The 7,537-nt window shown below is 39.6% G+C and overlaps 1 protein-coding gene across 5 annotated transcripts in view; it reads right to left on the reverse strand.

The window, feature by feature from the left end:
- ift81 (intraflagellar transport 81 homolog) overlaps window positions 1-7,197 on the reverse strand; it is a 111,385-nt gene extending 104,188 nt beyond the window's left edge. Inside the window, exons 1-2 of one of the 5 annotated variants that reach the window (XM_048555812.2) lie at window positions 7,129-7,197; window positions 5,921-6,017 (exon numbers count right to left, since the gene is read on the reverse strand). The gene's annotated coding sequence lies outside the window, so the exon portion shown is untranslated. Of the gene's footprint in view, window positions 1-2,720; window positions 2,765-5,920; window positions 6,018-6,717; window positions 6,737-7,128 lie in introns of those variants that run through there. The other 4 variants (XM_048555811.2, XM_059655033.1, XM_059655032.1 and 1 more) reach the window with 4 other exon arrangements.
- Window positions 7,198-7,537: the final 340 nt, after the last annotated feature.

The raw sequence follows: 7,537 nt of genomic DNA on the forward strand, positions 1-7,537 counted from the left end.
AACTGGGTTGGTTTGCTGTTGATTGGTATCACCAAATATTATCACACTTTTATTGTAGTGTTCTACCTTATTCTCTTTATGCACATTTTGTGTGCTGTACATCAGTATGAGCAGTTTGTCCAGAGGGAGGAGGCTAACTTCTTCAGGTTAGGCATCCCTGAAAGAGAGGTTAAAATTGTATCAGAGATAATGGGAACTGCAGATGCTGCAGAATTATCTCTGATACAATTTTAACCTTATTGCAAAGCCTCTTCCAGGGATGCCTAACCTGAAGAAATTACCCTCTGGACAAACCTCAGGGGATCTCTCTCCCACTGCAACTCTCTTGATCCACCTTCGATCAGCCTCCCCCTCCCTCCCTATTTATTTCAGAACCCTCTCCCCATCCCCCTTTTCTGATGAAGGGTCTAGGCCCGAAACGTCAGCTTTTGTGCTCCTAAGGTGCTGCGTGGCCTGCTGTGTTCATCCAACTCCTCACTTTGTTATCTTGGATTCTCCAGCATCTGCAGTTCCCATTATCTCTGATACAATTTTTACCTCACTGCAAAGCCTCTTCCAGGGATGCCTAACCTGAAGAAGTTACCCTCCAGACAAACCTCAGGGGATCTCTCTCCCACTGCAACTCTCTTGATCCACCTTCGATTCACCTCCCCCTCCCTCCCTATTTATTTCAGAACCCTCTCCCCATCCCCCATTTCTGATGGCGGGTCTAGGCCCAAAACGTCAGCTTTTGTGCTCCTAAGATGCTGCTTGGCCCGCTGTTCATCCAGCTCCACACTTTGTTATCTCGGATTCTCCAGCAGTTCCCATTATCTCTCTCACCAGATTATAGTCTAACAGGTTTATTTGAAATCACAAGCTTTTGGAGAGCTGTTCCTTCGTCACTTCACTGGACGAAAGTTCAGTGGTCCAAAAGCTTCCGATTTCAAACAAACCTCTAAGACTACAACCCGATGTTGGATGACTTCCGCATAATGTAGAAACCTTTGCTAGTATCCAAGTATTTTACTTGGATATGTAACTCTCTCTATCTGTCCACTCATCATTTTGCTCTTTCATTCTCTTTTGTGAAAAATAACGTACCATATTTTGAAATGGTTAAATAACTGGTTCTTGGGCAACATTGTTCACAACTGTTTTGTGAGCATACGTTGTACAAATTTCATGCAATAGCAGTGCAAAAATCATTGTTTTAAGCTTTTTACTTAATGATCATTGATTTGATAGTACAGACTATACGTTCTGCTAAATGACAGTGTATGGATAGCAGATGTTAATGTGATATAGATCAATCAGCCTGAGTCTGAGACTGAGTCCTTAAACAATTTTCCAATAAACTGCTGTTCATTGTCAGGCATTAACTGTTCCACGATACTGGGTAAATTGAAAACAAACTGAAAAAAACCGAGACACCTGCAGATGATGTAAATCAAAGTTAATGCTTTGGGTCACCGGACCTAAAGTGTGAACTTAGATTTCTTTCACAGATGCTCCCAGACCTGATCAGCTGTTCCAGCAACTTCTGTTTTTGTTTCTGAAAACAAACTGAGGTGCTTATCGTGTCAGTGCCAGTGCACTCATTGTGTTGTGAAGCTAATTAGAGATTTGGGGAAGTAATCAACCACAAAATGTAATTTTCCTCATATATTACAAATAGGTCTGTTGCTATTTCATCTGAGAAATGCATAGAATATTATGTGCATATAGAGTTCCCTCTACTTTTTGATGCTGATAGATTTGGCATTCAGATATTTAAATAACTTGTAAATGTATGTGAGGTGGAATATATAGAATCTATTCTATACCTTCTACCTCACAAACATTTACAAGTCATTAAATATCTGACTCATCCTTCATCCCTAGCTAGTACACAGATAAGTGTTCTAGCTGTGTTATGCATTCAATACCCATGCATCCCTCGTATAAAACAGATATGCTATCTTGGCGGCATGTTTTTGGTATAAGGACTCATTTATCTTTGAAAATGATTTGTCATGAGATGTTAAATTTAACTCTGTTTGGCCAGTGAACAAACCTCAAAATTTCTTCAAAATTTAGTAATCAATGATCTTTTGCAACTCTGGTCATTGCTCATTTTTAGCTGATATGGATTATAACCATTCATGCCAGCTACGGCCAGGTGCAATAGATCAATTTTGAAAACATCTTCAACTGATACAATATGTTACATGTGGTCCATGCTGCCACCATGGATGCAGTTTGAATCTTATGAATTGGAACAACATCAAGATTTATACACATGGATTGTACTACCACCACTGGGCCATTGGCATCTATCAGGTAGATTCAGAGAAACAGAGTCAAATTTGCTTATTGGCACTGCAGTGTAACTGTGCCAATGCATCCAATTGGTGATCATTAGAGAGTGAGAGACAGTCTCTTGTAGGTTATATCATGGAGCGAAACTTTGAAGTGCATGTCCTTCAGGACGGTAATATGCTACCACTAGTTTCTGAATTGATTTTAGCTTTTAGGGTGTGTCATTCTGCCTTTTCAGAACATATGGCATTACTAATTATAAAATTTTCTGCTCATCTTACACCATCAACATGAGGTTAATAATATAGAAAACTGGTTTTTCATCTGAAACTTGACTTTTGCTTGATTTACCCTGCACCTCATTGATGTATTTGTATTTGGACTTTCTTAACACTTTCCACACTGCCAGAGTTGTGGTGTTGTACCACTTGGTTGGTTACCTGTATTTTGTTCTCAGGTCTGGCTTTGCCTTTGGAACCAAATTTCCTACATGTGTGCCCATTGTCTCTTGGTGCAACATGTTTTGCAGATGTTAAGGCAAGTTGGGCAGGTTTTGATTAGTCTTGACGATTAACTGAATAGAATTGACAGCACCTAAAGCATGTAACTCTTGCTGGCCTGCTACTTTGACTTCTTTTGCACACAAATCCTTAAGGAATGTGTAAACAGTGTGGCCCTTTGCACAGAACATGCTTCCTGAAGGTTTTAACTGGTATGGAGGCAATCATTCACACAATGACTCTCAGAAAGTCAACATGGCTTCATGTAGGAGAAATCATGTCATATAAATTTATTACAGTTCTTTGAGGAGGTGAAAAACTGAATAGAAAAAGGGAACTAGCTGATATGATACATTTGGTATTCTAAAAGACATTCAATAAGGTATTGCACATAAAACTACTTAAGAAGGACCCATGGTGTTGACATTAGTACATTAGCATGGAAAAAAGAATAGCTAACCAATAGGAGACAGAAAGTTGGTATAAAGGGGCAACCTCTAACTTGGTCTGACTTAGCCTTTGGAACCAAATTCCCTGCACATGCATGCCCATTGTCCCTTGGTGCTATATGCCTGGAGATATTAAGGCAAGCTGGACAGGTCTTCGTTAGGTGCCATTTTGCTGTTTAAAGGAATAGAGCTGACAGCACCTAGTTGTTTTGGCATCACAATTACTTACAATAGATATTAAGAACTTGGAAGAAGGAAGCAAATGTACATTTGCTAAGTTTGTGAATGACACAAAAATAGGGGGGGGAAGGCAAGTACTGGAGATGACACTGTTTGGACAGGGATATAGGTGGGTTAAGTGTGTGGCCAAAAACTTGACAGAAGGAGTATAATGTGAGAAATATGAATTATCCACTTTGGCAAAAGAACAGATGAGTTGAAAGCAGCTACAGAAAGCTGTGCGCCAGAGGGATTTGGGGCTTATCATGCGTAAACTCCCCAAAATTAGCATGCAAGTTCAAAGGGATAATAAGGAAGATAATGGAATTCTGGTCTGTAAGTCAAAGGAATGGACTATAAAAATGGGGAGGTCTTGTGAAGACAACACAAAGCACTAGTTACATCACACCTAGAATACATGAACAGTTTTGGTCCCTTATCAAAAAGCAGATTATCAAGTTTAGAGACAGTTCAGAGAAGGGCTCATTAGGTTGACCTGACAAAATTTCTTATGAGGAGAGATTGACCAGGCTGGGTCTGTACTCAATGGAGGTTAGAAGAACTAGAGGCGACTTCACTGAAACATGTAAGTTTCTTAGCGGATTTGACAGAGCAAATTCAAAGAGATTATTTCCCCCTGTGGGACAGTCTAGGACCAGAAGGAATAATCTCAGAGTAAGTGTCACCCATTTAAGACACAGATAAAAAAAATTTCTTCTCTGAGTGTAGCGAATCTGTGGAATTGTTAACCACAGACTTCTGTAAAGGCTGTGTCACTAACTATATTTCACGTTGAGACTTTTACTCATAAGAAAATCAAGGGTCATCAGAAAGCGGCATAAAGTTGGTCATGAGGATTACCATATCAGCCAAAGAATGATGGCTGAGGCTCAACGGTCCAATTGGCCTACTTCAATTCCTGACAGTTCCTGTGGAACCTGACAGTTGTTCTTCAAAAATGGCACTCCTGGACAATTTTCTGCAGCTTTTTCCAACAAACCAGTGCATAAATTCTTGTTACTGTCTACATGACAAGTTGGAACTTGTTAATCCTAAAGTTTAATTCTTATTTTATGATAGTCTTTGAGAACTTTGCAGCGTGTTTTTCTGATCATTCCTGTAAAGACCATTATGTTAAATCTGCGAAGCCCCTCCTTGCTGATGCTACGTCTTTACAGTCTTTTTCTGAAATTATCTGTTGCTTGAACTGTAAAATAGAACTGCCTGTGTTGTCTGAAGAGCTGTAATTCAATGAAGGTATCATTGGATACCCAGTCCATAAGAAAGTGTTTGACTTCCACTCTCTTTGGCAGTCAGTTTTATTTTAAGAGTTAAAAGTGTAGTGTATTATTTGTTTATTCCTTTCCCTAGGTTTGCTTCTCTCAGGTTTGATTTTCCTTTTATCATTTCCACTTTTTTAAAATCTGATGCTTGCCGCTCCTTTATTGGCGTTGACCCTGTTTTGATTAGTAATAGATATATACTTTGAAAACTGCAGGCTTGTATTTGCAGGTTACTGCCATTAGATGGTATTCACATCAAATAAAGAGTGATGACATCACAATGGTTGCCAAATTTTCAGAGATAATAAAAATGGGCAACCAACTGAGGTCTTGACAGAGGTAAGCCTTCTTGGTGTAGAAAACTGCTTTATTTAGTGCTTTAAAAGCTGTTTTCTTTTTGGTGTATTTAGCTGTCTCTTTAAAAAAAAGAGTCAGAACTGTTTACTTTTTTGTGGGAATGACAGATCTGTTGGCTTTGGCTCTGAATGTATTGGTAACTTCAACGTTTATAAGACAGACACTTACATAATTTGAAATAACTTACATTTTGAACAGAAACAAAATTAGTTTTGTCCTCTGGTTGGTGAAGACCCCTTCTACAAGTCAGCACTGCTGCCTGCACTCAGAAGCCTATACTACTGAATATTCAAATTATTTGATGTTCAAGGAACCTGTCCAGTTTGGTTACAGAGATAACAAGGTGTAGAGCTGGATGAACACAGCAGGCCAAGCCGCAACACGCTACAATCAGTTTTCAAAATATCTGTCGGAAGGATTTTGGAATCTTTTATTCATAGACAGCTACCACTATTAGCCTTGTATTTTGCTTCCAGCAGAGTATCTACCTGATATGGCAATGCTTATATCATTCTTCATTAGATAAGAAACTAGGCATGGATAGTATGTAATTGAATATTTAACAGATGTTTATTACAGTTGACTATTATATGCAATTAGTACACATACAGACACACAACTATCTCCACTGGTATTACCCTATTGTAACTAAATAGCATATTATGCTTGAAGCGATTTCCCCAGTGACCTGGCACCTGAGAAAGTCATACCCCCAGTCACACACTATTTATACAGGAGTGTTAACATAAGCATGTGTTTTTAAAGGCATACTGACTACGAGACATAGCACACTACCAGGAGTGTATGGCAATCTTATAAAGGCTTTTCTTACCACTAGCCAAGTTATATTTTGGTACTTGTTTTTAAAGTTCTAACAGAGGGCATTTTGCTCAGGGGCACCCTCCAGCAGGATTCAGCATCTCCTTTTTCTGCAAGACACCAATGTTCTTATTTTAAAATCAATCACAAGTTGTTCTTTTGTAATTTTAAGGACCTCTTATAATAGTACTCTGTTGTTATTTTACACAGTATTAATGAACTTCCTGCAATTTTCAAATTAACAATGAAAAGCCATTTATAAATGTTGAAATGATTATTTATTTAAATGTAACTGATTGGCTGAGTCATTTCATTACACTGACAATTTCAATACAAGTTAACAAAGTGTGGAGCTGGATAAACACAGCAGGACAAGCAGCATCTTAGGAGCACCAAAGCTCCACTTCCTACCTGCTAACCTCATCCCGCCCCCTTGACCTGTCCTACCTCCCTGGACTGACCTATCCCCTCCCTACCTCCCCACCTATACTCGCCGCTCCACCTATCTTTTCCTCCATCCATCTTCGATACGCCTCCCCCTCTCTCCCTATTTATTTCGGAACCCTCTGCGCATTCCCCTTTTCTGATGAAGGGTCTAGGCGCGAAACATCAAAAAGCTTTTGTGCTCCTAAGATGCTGCTTGACCTGCTGCGTTCATCCAGTCCCACACTTTGTTATCTCGGATTGTCAGCATCTGCAGTTCCCATTATCTCTCTCAATACAAGTTAAAATGTTTTACGGATGTAGCAGCACAGGGTGTCTAAAGACGCGTTTGGTAACGAAAACGAAGTTTTTTTTAAAAAAGCTCACTTTCTTCCTCAAATGGGACGATTATAAAGCTTATTTTTAACCGCTTAGCTAGATACTACAAGAATTCCGATGCTATCCTACAGTTCAAAACAATAAACCTTAGTAAATGTCTATCCAACGCGCTCAAGCCTCTTCAATGGGAAGGTGTTAGCCAGAAAGGATATAGCTTTGAAGATCTGAATCAGACTGTCGACTGATTATTCAAACTGCTGAATAGTTTTGGTTAAGGAAGGTAAGGGCCGTTGGTCGTGGACAGCGATAACGTTAGGAAACCAGAATTCGATAGCTGCAAGCTCGAGGCCTCCACTAATGGAAGTGAACCTAATTTTATACAGGAACGTCACCATCGTTAAAGCAAAAGCCGCTATGAAGTTAATTAGAAAGGGGAGGGGGCAAAAATCAGCAACTTACGCAAAAATTTCAATACTGCAGACTGTAAAATGGTTGCAAAAGCTGCTTAACGACCAACCACCAGTCACTAGCCGGAAGTTACTTTTATAATGACAGGAAGTAGTCAGTAACCAGGCAACGGGAGAAGCTGCGCGTAGAGCTTGTGCTCCTGCTTCAGAAATTTAAAAAATCTAAAGTGACCTAGTTTACCACTAGGCGATATGTATTACAATCTTTTTAACACGTTTGTATAAAGGAGATCCTGATATCTACAGACTCATTAGCTTGACCTCAGTAAATGAACGATATGTTCACTGAAAAAGGCCTTTCAGTAGACTCTGATGAACACAGCAGGCCAAGCAGCATCTCAGGAGCACAAAAGCTGACGTTTCAGGCCTAGACTCTTCATCAGAGAGGGGGATGGGGAGAG

Source organism: Stegostoma tigrinum, chromosome 26 (assembly GCF_030684315.1).
Source record: "Stegostoma tigrinum isolate sSteTig4 chromosome 26, sSteTig4.hap1, whole genome shotgun sequence".
In the NCBI taxonomy this organism is placed as follows: Eukaryota; Metazoa; Chordata; class Chondrichthyes; order Orectolobiformes; family Stegostomatidae; genus Stegostoma; species Stegostoma tigrinum.